Source organism: Pristiophorus japonicus, chromosome 8 (genome assembly GCF_044704955.1).
Source record: "Pristiophorus japonicus isolate sPriJap1 chromosome 8, sPriJap1.hap1, whole genome shotgun sequence".
NCBI lineage: Eukaryota > Metazoa > Chordata > Chondrichthyes > Pristiophoridae > Pristiophorus > Pristiophorus japonicus.
This window is the reverse complement of record NC_091984.1, coordinates 178,119,463-178,133,235: the sequence shown is the minus strand read 5'-3', so window position 1 is coordinate 178,133,235 and position 13,773 is coordinate 178,119,463. Positions and strand designations below refer to the sequence as shown.

The 13,773-nt window shown below is 48.7% G+C and overlaps 1 non-coding gene across 1 annotated transcript; it reads right to left on the bottom strand.

Annotated features, from left to right (window-relative positions):
• Positions 1 to 4,153: 4,153 nt before the first annotated feature.
• trnal-caa (transfer RNA leucine (anticodon CAA)) lies at positions 4,154 to 4,272 on the bottom strand. The gene is made up of 2 exons: positions 4,235 to 4,272; positions 4,154 to 4,199 (listed from the first exon to the last, which is right to left on the bottom strand). It is a non-coding gene; the product is annotated as a tRNA-Leu (tRNA).
• Positions 4,273 to 13,773: the final 9,501 nt, after the last annotated feature.

Genomic DNA, 13,773 nt, shown 5'->3' with positions numbered 1-13,773 from the left:
CCTCTGACCTGTATGTTGCAAAATCATTTATCGAGAGTTTACCGTCTACCACTTTAATTGCCTTGATTATTATCTTCCGCAAAGCAAAGTCACATTTCACTCACCGGTCACTAGTACCAGAACAGAAGCTGCTGTTAGTGGTAGCTAGAACCAATGTCCTAGGGGGAGTGTTTGCTAGTGCTGTTGGGGAGGAGTTAAACTAATATGGCAGGTGGATGGGAACCAATGCAGGGAGACAGAGGGAAACAAAAAGGAGACAAAAGCAAAAGACAGAAAGGAGATGAGTAAAAGTGGAGGGCATAGAAACCCAAGGCAAGAAACAAAAAGGGCCACTGAAAATAAAGGGGCTACAGGAGGGGTCAAACCAAAAATCATGGTTTAAAAACTAGGATTAAAACACTCTACCTAAACGCACGCAGCATTCAAAATAAAGTCAATGAGTTGACGGCACAAATCATTACAAATGGGTATCATTTGGTGGACATTACAGAAACATGGTTGCAGGCTGGCCAAGACTGGGAATTAAACATACAGGGGTATCTGACAATTCGGAAAGATAGACAAGAAGGGAAGGGAGGTGGGGTAGCTCTGTTAATAAAGGATGATATCAGGGCAGCTGTGAGAGACAATATTTTTGCTCTAATGAACAAAATGTTGAATCATTGTGGGTGGAGATTAGAGATAGTAAGGGGAAAAAGTCACTGGTCGGCTTAGTTTATTGGCCCCCAAATAATAACTTCGCGGTGGGGCGGGCAATAATCAAGGGAATAATGGAGTCATGTGAAAAAGGAATGGCAGTAGTCATGGGGGATTTTAACCTACAAATCGATTGGTCAACTCAAATCGCACGGCGTAGCCTGGAGGAGGAATTCATAGAATGCATACGGGATTGTTTCTTAGAACAGTATGTTACAGAACCTACAAGGGAGCAAGCTATCTTAGATCTGGTCCTGTGTAATGAGACAGGAAAAATAAACGATCTCCTAGTAAAAGATCCTCTCGGAATGAGTGATCACAGTATGGTTGAATTTGTAATACAGATTGAGGGTGAGGAAGTTGTGTCAGAAACGAGCGTACTATGCTTAAACAAAGGGGACTACAGTGGGATGAGGGCAGAGTTGGCTAAAGTAGACTGGAAACACAGACTAAACGGTGGCACAATTGAGGAACAGTGGAGGACTTTTAAGGAGCTCTTTCATAGTGCTCAACAAAAATATATTCCAGTGAAAAAGAAGGGTGGTAAGAGAAGGGCTAACCAGCCGTGGATAACCAAGGAAATAAAGGTGAGTATCAAATCAAAGACCAATGCTTATAAGGTGGCCAAGGTTAGTGGGAAACTAGAAGATTGGGAAAATTTTAAACAACAGCAAAGAATGATTAAAAAAGCTATAAAGAAAGGAAAGATAGATTACGAAGGTAAACTTGCGCAAAACATAAAAACAGATAGTAAAAGCTTTTACAGATATATAAAACGGAAACAAGTGACTAAAGAAATGTTGGTCCCTTAGAAGATGAGTAGGGGGATTTAATAATGGAAAATATGGAAATGGCTGAGACTTTAAACAATTATTTTGCTTCGGTCTTCACAGTGGAAGACACAAAAACCATGCCAAAAATTGCTGGTCACGGGAATGTGGGAAGGGAAGACCTTGAGACAATCACTATCACTAGGGGGGTAGTGCTGGACAGGCTAATGGAACTCAAGGTAGACAAGTCCCCTGTTCCTGATGAAATGCATCCCAGGATATTAAAAGAGATGGCGAAAGTTATAGCAGATGCATTCGTTATAATCTACCAAAATTCTCTGTACTCTGGGGAGGTACCAGCGGATTGGAAAGCAGCTAATGTAACGCCTATGTTTAAAAAAGGGGGAAGACAAAAAGCAGGTAACTATAGGCCAGTTAGTTTAACATCTGTAGTGGGGAAAATGCTTGAAACTATCATTAAGGAAGAAATAGCGGGACATATAGATAGGAATAGTGCAATCAAGCAGACGCAGCATGGATTCATGAAGGGGAAATCATGTTTAACTAATTTACTGGAATTCTTTGAGGATATAACAAGCATGGTGGATAGAGGTGTACCGATGGATGTGCTGTATTTAGATTTCCAAAAGGCATTCGATAAGGTGCCACACAAAAGGTTACTGCAGAAGATAGAGGTACGCGAAGTCAGAGGAAATGTATTAGCATAGATAGAGAATTGGCTGGCGAACAGAAAGCAGAGAGGCGGGATAAATGGGTCCTTTTCAGGTTGGAAATCGGTGTTTAGTGGTGTGCCACAGGGATCGGTGCTGGGACCACAACTGTTTACAATATACATAGATGACCTGGAAGAGGGGACAGAGTGTAGTGTAACAAAATTTGCAAATGACACAAAGATTAGTGGGAAAGCGGGTTGTGTAGAGGACACAGAGAGGCTGCAAAGAGATTTAGATAGGTTAAGCGAATGGGCTAAGGTTTGGCAGATGGAATACAATGTCGGAAAGTGTGAGGTCATCCACCTTGGGGAAAAAAAACAGTAAAAGGGAATATTAGTTGAATGGGGAGAAATTGCAACATGCTGCGGTGCAGAGGGACCTGGGGGTCCTTGTGCATGAATCCCAAAAAGTTAGTTTGCAGGTGCAGCAGGTAATCAGGAAGGCGAATGGAATGTTGGCCTTCATTGCGAGAGGGATGGAGTACAAAAGCAGGGCGGTCCTGCTGCAACTGTATCGGGTATTGGTAAGGCCGCACCTGGAGTACTGCATGCAGTTTTGATCACCTTATTTAAGGAAGGATATACTGGCTTTGGAAGGGGTACAGAGACGATTCACTAGGCTGATACCGGAGATGAGGGGGTTACCTTATGAAGATAGATTGAGTAGATTGGGTCTTTACTCGTTGGAGTTCAGAAGGATGAGGGGGGATCTTACAGAAACATTTAAAATAATGAAAGGGGTAGACATGATAGAGGCGGAGAGGTTGTTTCCACTGGTCGGGGAGACTAGAACTAGGGGGCACAGCCTCAAAATACGGGGGAGCCAATTTAAAACTGAGTTGAGAAGGAATTTCTTCTCCCAGATGATCTTATTGAATGGCGGAGCAGGCTCGAGGGGCTCGATGGCCAACTCCTGTTCCAAATTCTAATGTTGTTGTATTTTTATGTAGCGTGGCCGAGCGGTCTAAGGTGCTGGATTAATGTTTTATTCTTTTTGGAGGCGAGGGTTCAAATCCCACCGCTGCCAGAATTTGTGGCGTGTAATATTTGCAGCGCTTCACCACAAGCATGAAGCAGTCTGCTTATGCTGTGTTGTTATGTGACTATTTTGGTGAGGAAAATAAGTTGGGCTGAGAATGGTGCCTTTAGTTTGTTGGCAAACCGTTGAAGAGTTTGAGGTTACCACTTGTAAAATGAAGGCCAGTTGAACAGGCCTTTTGACGCTGGCTGCATTTTTGTGCGGAAAAATGTCACGTCAGAGGTAGGATTGCAACCCACGCCTCTAGAAAGGGACCGGAATTCGCCAACCTTTGGTCAGTTAAGGATTAACAATCTTTGAGTCTGGAGCCTTACTCCACTCGGCCTTCCTGACATATTGTGCCCTTGGCCATTAGCATCAGTCTGAGCATTGAAAGGCCCCGGTCTACCAAGGCATCAACTCTGGCAACTTTTACGTGCTAATACCTGACTTGTTTGGCTCTGGTGCCTTTTATACTGGAAAAATGTATTAATGTCGGAAGTAACATTGGAAGTAATTCCCTGCCTCAGTAACGGAGCAGAATTGAGAAGCCTTTGTGTGAAAGAAATCTCATTCTTTGACTGTAGTGTACTTTTTCTGAGAAACACCACTGTCTGCAGTGGGATTGAAAGCCACAGTGCTAGAAAGCAATGTGGAATTCAGTAACGCGGGAGGATAAAAATGTAATGCTGTGAGTGTGCTGCTTTTTAGTGTGGGAATGGGTTGAAAGGAGAAGTGTGATTTGAAGCCTTATCCCCGAGAACAGGGTTAGAATGTGATAAGTTTAGAGAGGAAAAGAAGTTGGTCTGTGGGCGGTGCCTTTCGTTTATTGGCAAACGCCAATAGCATTGAGGAGTTTGAGGTGACCACTTGTAAATTGAAGGTAGTTGAGCAGGCTTTTTGACGCTGGCTGCATTTGTGTGGATAAAAAGTTAAAGTCAGAAGTGGGATTCAAACCCACGTCTCTAGAAAGGGACCAGAATACACCAACCTTTGGTAAGGTAAGGATTAACAGTTCTTGAGTCTGGTGCCTTAGACCACTCGGCCATCCTGACAATGGTCTTACAGCAGCTGCAGAAAAATGTGCTGCAAATTCTGCACACTTACTGAGCAGCATCACAATCCTTCCTCATGTGCAAACACACAACACACACATTCTTACGACAGGACTTAACAGGCAGCGCCAGTCATTGGGCCCAAGTTTCGGGTGGAGTTGCTCCGAGTTTTTTGGAGCAACTAGTTTAGTTTGGAGTATGTTAGAAATTGCAATTATCGGATATTAGTTTGCTCCAGTTCTACTGAGTTAGTTTAGGTTGGCTTTAGGTGAGGTATTTTTTTTTCAAAAGCGGGTGTGTCCTGCCACTCAGGCCTGTTTTGCAAGTTTCGGCAGTGAAAACTTCCTACAAACTAACTTAGGCTGGAGTAAGTGCCCACTTTTGTAAGTTGAGAACAACCTTACCTCGAGGTAAGCTCAGTGCAGGCACAGCCGGAGACGGGGGGGTGGGAATTAAACACAAAAAGGACTGAAGCATTAAACACATCACTTCAAATGGCCAAAAACCTCTTTCGATGATATCTTGCCTTATATCTGCTGAATGAGAATAGTTGTTTCTCTTTTTAAAAATAAACAAGTGTAGGCTCCCGGCTGAGGTAGGCACATCAACACCTAATTATGGCTAATTTGATCCTTTGGACATTATCATACCCCACTTGTCCAACCGATTACTTGAATGGCTCACCTCATTTATAAAAATAACTGTTTGGCATTGTACCTCTGTCAGGGACTGACTGTTAGAGTAACGTGTTGTAAGCCACCCTAATCCACCATTGTCTCCCACACCCCGAGCAGCACTCTTCCGCCCCCCGCCCCCAGCTCCCAACTCTTCACTCCGTGTGTCCCTCCTCACTCCTGCACTCCCAACAGCACTCTTCCCCTCCCCGCTCCACCCCCCAGACCCCAACCAAACCCCTCGCAGCCAGCAGCAGGAACGATCTGTGTGTCTCAGATACTGTAGGGCAATTAGTCGCTGGCTTCCTCGGTCCACGGACACCCATCCCGCTGCAGCAGGAGAGATCTCCGAGCCACGACACATCATACCAGCATGCCCCTCGGTCATGGCTAGGTGCAGGAGGTACGCATGACTGAAGGGATGAGGGATGTTTATCTTTTGCAGGTGTTCCTTAAAGATTGTGTTTGGTATGATAATGGACCATGAATCAGTTGTAATGTTAAGTCATGAACTTTATTGATATGCTTACAATGTACTTTACTTTAGTGCAAAAATAATAAAACCATTCTTGTCATGATTCTGTCTCAATGTACAATACATTTCATTGAAATCTTTACAATGTACTTTACTGCAATAAAATCATTGTTGTATCAAATTTGATTTGACTCTTTCCGATCACTTAACAACCCCAAACACTTATATAGTTCTAAAGTTAGAAAACGTAGTAAACAATTTCAATCTGTAAACAAAATTACTGAACAAACGTAAGATAACTTTTAATGCAGTAAATTTAAACAACTTACTAAGATCACTTAAAAACTCTATGATCACTTATATACTTGTACAGTTACAAAAATTAGTACACAATTTCAATTTGAAAACATTTCCAACAGTGGCATCAAATCTACTGCATCAACACCGGCAGCAAAGAAAGGCTGCACCCAGCTCTCATTCACATCTCGGTGCATGTGCACTGCCTCATGGGGAGGGGGTGTAGGGGAAGAGAAGGGGTGGGGGGGGTGTAGGGGAAGAGAAGGGGTGGGGGGTTGTCGGGGAAGAGAAGGGGTGGGGGGGTGTAGAGGAAGAGAAGGGGTGGAGGGGTTTCGGGGAAGAGAAGGGGTGGAGGGGTGTAGGGGAAGAGAAGGGGTGAGGAGGTGTAGGGGAAGAGAAGGGGTGGGGGGGTGTAGGGGAAGAGAAGGGGTGGGGGGGTGTAGGGGAAGGGAAGGGGTGGGGGGATGTAGGGGAAGAGAAGGGGTGGGGTGATGTAGGGGAAGAGAAGGGGTGGGGGGGTGTAGGGTAAGAGAAGGGGTGGGGGGGTGTAGGGGAAGAGAAGGGGTGGGGGAGTGTAGGGGAAGAGAAGGAGTGGGTGAGGGGAAGAGAGGGTGGATAGGGGAAGAGAGAGAGTGCGGTGGGGGGGGGGAGCTGGAGGGGCGAAGAGAGGGGGGGTCCCTGCTTGGATCTCTGCAGAGACTGATACTGGGATTGCAGTGGGAAGGGCATTTGATTGGCAGGGAGGTGTGCGCTTATTGCAACAGCTAACTTTTCGATGGCCTCTGCCAGCATTTGCACTGGCCGTGCCATTCCCGCACTCAGTTCACGTGGCATAACTGCTATTTGCCCACACAGCGCTGTCAACTCATCACCAACCCCTCTGATGGTGCCCTCCAGTGAACGGGTAAGGTCATTGCCCTCCACACCCAATGCAATAACATCAAGCCCATTTGTTGAACGCTGCATCTCAGGAGAGCCTACTCGGGTTCTCCTTACTCTCTGCCCGGCTCTGCCTCGTGGCACCACTGCAGTGTGAGCTGCAGAGTCGGACGCTGGGCTCTTGGTGTTCCACACTGGATTCCACCACCGCCATCGCCACCACTGGGACCCGCTTCTTCTGACACTGGGGCCCTGGGTGTTCCATACTGCGTTCTACCTTCACCACCGTGACCCTCCACCTCTGAGAATGGGGCCCTAGGTGCTACAAGCTGCATTCCGCCACCACCACTGTGACCCTCAACCTCGAAGGATGTGAAACCATGGAATGTCTTACCAGAACTTGCATCACTAAGCACGGATGGGTATGCGAGGAGACGATGACATGCCACATCAGAATTTAAAGCACCACGGAAGGATGGGGGGTGGATGAAGGAGTGGAATGTTGGAGGAGAATTCATGGTATTCTCTGGGATAGTGAGGCCCTGCATGATTGACTGATCCATATTACAATTGACATTTTTCCCTGAACACATATCCATTGACCCTCCTCCCCACACCACCTTGGTCTTGATCGCATGCATTCGACTCTTCCTCTGAATCTTCTGGATTGACATCATGTTCTGCAAAATATAACTGAACAGTCAAATGGTTAGCAGCACAGAAGTGGGATCGATGGATGACATGGATAGCCTCGCACGTAGCAGGCTAGGCAGCAGGATGATTTGAAGGGTCACGGTGCATTTTCAGGACTTACCATCTCCCAAGCGTGTGGGCCCAGCTTGTGCATCACTGATTGCCTTTCTCCAGGCACGACTCATCATGGCAGCGACCCTCTGTTCCAAGGGTGTCAGTGGGTGCAGATTTGGCGGGCCTCCTCCTGTTCGTGTTCTTTCCTTTTTGTTGTCAGCCAATTTCTACTGCAATGATGAAAATATAACTTTTAAGAGAGGGTGTCTTTCTGCCGGGTGAGACATATACAGCTGGTCACATTTAGAATTGCAATTCCATTGAGAAAATGAAGATATTACTTACACTAACGACTTGACCAAGGTCCTGCCATTTCTTTTTACACTGGGCTACAGTTCTCCTGGTATTTACCACTGCGCAGTCTTCGTCTGCAACTAGGTTCCAGCGTTTGAGTAACCCCTCTCAACCTCAATGAGGACCCTGGAGGAGCAGACCACCGGCCTCATCTGACCGTGCCGCTGTTGCATCAGCACAGCACTTAAGCTATCCCCGCTGGCTGCTACCTCCAGGAAAAATTCCTTGCCCTCATCTACCGCTCCCAGGGCCGGGGCTTTCTGCAGGTCTCCCTTGAGGCGGGTAAACGCTGAATCACAGTCCTTATCCCACTCCCACTCCACGCCTTTGCACAGGAGCCGGAGTAGGGGGGCTGCAATGGCTGCGTAATCCTCAATGAAGTCCCTGCAGTAACCGGTCAGACCCAGGAACGACCTCACCCCTGTAACTGTAGTCGGAGCCAGTAACTCCTGAACTGCCCTCCTCTTAGCCTCATCAATGGCTCTCTCTCCTGCCCGCAGAGTTAGCCCCAGGAATTTTACCTCTGTCTGGCCGATCTGTGCTTTCTTAGGGTTTACTTTAAAACCCTCCTTGTGCAGCAGGCCCAACAGCTCTGCCAGCAGGGGACTGTGCTCTTCCTCCGAATCGGAGAATAGCAGCAGGTCGTCCACGTACTGGACTAGCTGTCTGGGTCTGCTGAACTCTTTCAGGCAGTTGGCCATACACTGATGAAAAATGCTCGGACTGTTGTGGAAGCCCTGGGGAAGACAGTTCCAGGTATACTGCTGTCCTTTCAATGTAAAGGCGAATTTGTACTGGTCCTCCCGCCGCAGCGGGATGGACTAGAACCCATTCAAGATGTCCAGCACCGTAAAGACGGCTGCGGACGCGGGGATGGCTGCGACTAGGTCGGCTACAGCTGCCACTGTGGGCTCACAGGCAGGGATATTTTTATTGAGGACTCGGTAGTCCACCGTGGGCCTCCAAGAATTATCCGTTTTCCTAACTGGCCAAAGTGGAGAGTTCATATGTGTGGCTATTGGTCTCAACACTCCCTGTCTGACAAGAGATCCCAATGCGACCTCTAGGTCTGCCTCAGCCTCCCTGGGAAAATTATACTGCTTCTGGGACTTAGACATGGAGTCCCCATCTACTCTCACCTCGACCTCATTTACCCGTCCACAGTCATGCTTATGCCTGGCAAATGCCGCGAGGCTAGCCCACACAAAAGCCTGATAGATCATCGGGGTGCCGTCTACCAGAGCGCCGAGGTCATATCCCTCCTTCAGCTTTACAGTGCAGAGGGAACCCTTCCCCTGCTTCCCCTGGATGACTGCTGTACCTTCCCCCTCCCCGGTGTCAGCTGTGCCCCACAGACAGTGGTTCCTCGGGTCGACCAGAATTTTCTGGCTGCTGAGAAAATCTGCCCCTATGATGCCTTTACCCACTCCCTCCCACAGCAGAAGGACACACTTCCACATGGTGTGGAGGGCGCCTATGTGTATCTGCAGTGGTTTGGAGAAGAAGCACTCGCGTTCTTCTCCAGTGAAGCTGGTTAGGCAGTAGGGGATCCTACTGGATAGGAGTGAGGTGGTTGGGTTGTCTACATGAGCCAGGGTGCACGAGGCCCCTGCGTCCAGATGATACTACCCCCGGACCCCCTCAACCCCCATCATGACATGTGGTCTGTTCCACGCATCATAGGTGACCGGGCAGATACACGGGTTCCTTGGGGTCTAGTCATTGGGGGTGTTGGTCTGGGCCTGAGGGACATCGCCCCCGGTCACGGCTGCGACCTTCCCAGTCTGGGTAAAGAGTGCCTGCAGAGCAGCGAGCAGAGTCTCGAGTGGGACGGCAGGGCTGAGCACAGCTGGCTTGGGAGGGCATGCGACCGCGGGGACTGGGGCTGAGGTTGGGGTCTGTGGACCTTTCTTTTCCTGCCTCGGAGCCCGGCATTCCCTCCTCATGTGCCCTGTGTCCCCGCACCCGTAGCAAACCACCTCTCTGCCTGCCTGCCAATTCCCTTCTTGCATCCACTCTCTCTTATCAGAGCTGGGGCGGATCTCACACACCTTCCCCTTGGTGGGCTTCTCCTCCCCGATTCTACCATTGCAAAAAGAGAGGGTCAGCTGCCTCAGCACCGTCTCCTCTGTGGCTTGGGGGTCTCTGAAATCGAACCACAGATTGGCCTGGGCGCGCAACTCAGGTAGGCTGTTTACCACCAGTGCACACAGCCAGCGACCACGTCGGTGTGCGTCCAGCTGGGTTCGGTCCAAATTCTCCCCACTTACTCCCTCATACACTGGCCACAGTCGATCAGCGAACGCCTGGGGGGTCTCCCCGGGTCTCTGGACAGTGGCCTGTACCCGGTCGAACTGACGCCGTCGTTCAACCCCATGGCCTCCAGGATATCCTCCTGGAGAGTGGCCACTGGTCGCTGACGCCTCTTGCTCTCAGCAGAGAGAGCCTGACGCAGGGCTGGGTCCAGTGAGAACAGGAGCAGTTTGCTCCGTTTGGCCTCATCGCAGTCATTTATGTCTCCTAACTGCTCTACTTCCATAAAGTGGACAGAGGGGTCTCCTTTTTGGTTAAGTTTATTCACATGGGCCACCATCAGCCGCAGCTGGGTCACACTGTGAAGAAGCACATATTGGTTCTGTAGGTGGTCCGAATCTACTCTGCCTGATGGGGCACATAGGGGCTGGTCCCGGAGGTTTAGATGCCAGCATTTCACCCTGCCTTTCCTTGGGATCCCCAATGGGGCTGTGTGAGAGGGCCTGTAGGATTCTTCCTCCCTATCCTCCTCCCCACAGCCTGTTTCACTTTGCTCCCCTTTCCACACCTCGGCTGGGCAGATAAGGCACACCACTCCTTTACTGGGTGCCTTGCTTTCAGCCCAGCCAAGGACTTTTGCCTCAGCTAGGGCCAGAGCTTTGGTGTCGGGCAGGGTGGGGATTTGAGTCTCGGGCACTTCCAGAGCTTTTGCTCCGGCTAGAACAAGGGCTGCTTTGGCTTCAGCCAGAGCCAGGTTGAGCCGATCAATTTGTTCCTGAAAGGAATGATGATCCGCCTCTGCTCTGCTGTGGCACGCCTGAAGCGCAGCTTGTAGCTGGAGACTCTTACCCTCTCCCAACCTTCGCTGGTGCTGAGCCTGGGCAAGTTCCTCCTGCAGTCCCCTAATGTAAACTTTTCCCTCAGTGACCTGGGACTGAAGGTACTCCCTGTGGTTGCGATAGCTTTCTCCATCCCTCTCTTGTTCCTGCCTCTCCCACTTTAAATCCTGATCCAGCTTTTCCCTTTCTTTGCTGATCTTTACTAGCTCCTCTCTCTGCTCAGCTAACTCTGACTGCAGGACGTCAACCGGCCTGTCCAAGTCCTGTATTTGCTTCCAAAAACAAATCAGCCACACTGCCTTTTCCACTGATCTTTTATGATCTCTACTCTGGGTCCACCTGGCTGCTACGTCCTCAGGCCTTTCAGCCCTCAGCAGCGCCTGCACCCACTTCCTTGAGCAGTTTATCCTTGCTGTTATATATCTAGCAATCCTACCCACCATTTTATACTCCTCTCCACCAAGACTGTCTGTCTCTTCACCCTCACTCAACGCATGTCCCTTCGTGGTCGCCATTGTAAGGGGAGCTTGGAGTGTGGATTCGACTCCGCACTCCCCTGAGGTTCTGTACGTGCGATTTATGAGGATGAGTGATTAATGAGGCACAGTGGGTAAGAGTCGAAAATGGCTAATGTTGTTTATTTAGAATAGTAAACACCAAGATAGAGGGCATAGGAAGAGGTCATAAATAGCAGTAATGGCACAATCTCACTCCACAACACGAAAAATTCTCGCAACAGCGACAGGGAAGATAAGAGGTTGAAACATTCCACCCACACATAACCCCACCTTCCACTTCCACCCTTCTTACCAATTCCTATCCTAAATTGAGTCTGTGAGGGGGTTTGGGCTACACTCACAATCCTATGAACTCCGGGGTTCTGGGGGCACTTATTTCAGCTCGGGGTCCCTCTGGGGTGGGTTTTACGTTGTTGGTCGGTTTGGTTTTCCTCCTCGATGTTGCGTCGGTTTCTTTTATTTGCCTCTCGATTGGCTCCAAAGCAAAAAGCTGCTGGAGTTAAGCACACCTCCCCCAGAGCGAGGGACCTGTGAAAAGCTGACTCAACTCCCAAAAGCTGACTCCAGCCTCCAAAAGCTGACTCCTACTGCTCCTTCTGTAGGTCCTATATTTGTATCCAATTTAGTTCTGGCCTTTTCGCGCTCAAATTCAGTTGGTGGTCCATTGTGTAAGTTTGGGCGGGGAGATAGCTTTGAAAATTTAATCAGAAGATGTCACAGGTACAGGTAGGTGTGAGGACAGGGGTATTATTTCAGTGCACATTGGTGCCTGAAAGTCTGCTGGTCCATTGTAACAGTCCTGGGAGTCAATCGGTTTGGGCCTCCCCTTTGATGTGCCATTAGGTACATGATAGTCCACATTCATTAGGGGTGAGTCATATTTTCAAACTGGGCCGGGTAGTCCCCATTGGTTGAGGATTTCCCCGCTTCAGGCCCGACTCGACCCCTGATTGGCCTGCCAGAATGCACTTTTCTCCCATTGGCCAGTGCCTCTGTCTCGCTTGTGAGCCCGACTCCACAATGTCTGTATCCGCCCACACATTTCCCAGCCTGCCTGGTCTGAGGATTTTACTTGGCCAAAAATGTTCATTTAAAATGTATAGGACGATCCCATGAAGGTTTTTTTGTCCTTAGGATGTTCCAATAAAATGCGGCCATGGATTTTTGAACCTTACACCTGTTCTCGGCGATAAGGCTCCAAATCACAATTCTCCTTTCAACCCATTCCCACACTAAAAAGCAGCACACTCACAGCATCACATTTTTACCCTCCCGCGTTGCTGAATTCCACATTGCTTTCTATTACTGTGGCTTTCAATCGCACTGCAGACAGTGGTGTTTCTCAGAAAAAGGGCACCACAGTCAAAGATTGAGATTTGTTCCACACAAAGGCTTCTCAATTCTGCTCCGTTACTCAGGTAGGGAATTACTTCCAATGTTATTTCCGACATTAACACATTTTGCCAGTAAAAAAGGCACCAGAGCTAAGCAAGTCAGGTATTAGCACGTAAAAGTGGCCAGAGTTGATGCCTTGGTAGACCGGGGCCTTTCAATGCTCAGACTGATGCTTATGGCCAAGGGCACAATCGTGTCAGGAAGGCCGAGAGGAGAAAGGCGCCAGACTCAAAGACTGTTAATCCTTAACTGACCAAAGGTCGGCAAATTCCGGTCCCTTTCGAGGGGCGTGGGTTGCAATCCCACCTCTGACGTGACATTTATTCCCACACAAATGCAGCCAGCGTCAAAAGGCCTGTTCAACTGGCCTTCAATTAACAAGTGTGTAGGACGTGGTTTTCTGGGGGTCAGTTTTCCCTTCTGACCTTATATGAGCGGTTCTGAATCGCTCCCACACCCTTGGTTCTGGACACTGGAGTTACGAAGGGACTGTGACAGACTTGGACAGACAATCAGTTTCAAGGCAGGAAGGAGGTATGGCTTTATTCTGTTTAAAAAGAAATAAAAATGCACACCTTTAATAACACACTCAGAATAGGAATACCAATACACACTGAGGGGTACAACACATTGAATAAAATGTCAAATTCCAGCCTGTGGGGGAAAAAATACAGCTTAGACTCTAAATGGGGTAAAGAGGAGAATGCAGATATATTTACACAAATTATCCCAGCCTCCCCCCTCTCAATTCCCTTAACTAACTCAGTTATATCTCTGTGGGGGGTTCAGGGGCTATGCTCACCAATCCCCTTTTGACAGTTCCAACTCCGGGGTTCGCCTTAGTTGTCCACATTCTGTAGTCTGTACCCCTTGGTAGCGTAGGACCAGCTTGTAGAGTGGAAAAATCTTCGGTTTTGTCGGGTTTGTTCCGATTGACTGTTTGATTGGTCGCGCTGGTCCGAAACTTTCCGATAGTCGTTTTGAAAGCCTGTCTGCTGTCGTGGTGCTGTCCTTCTGGGTTTTAGAGATTCCTTTCGCCGATATTTCGGGATCCCACTTTTCGAGGCTGG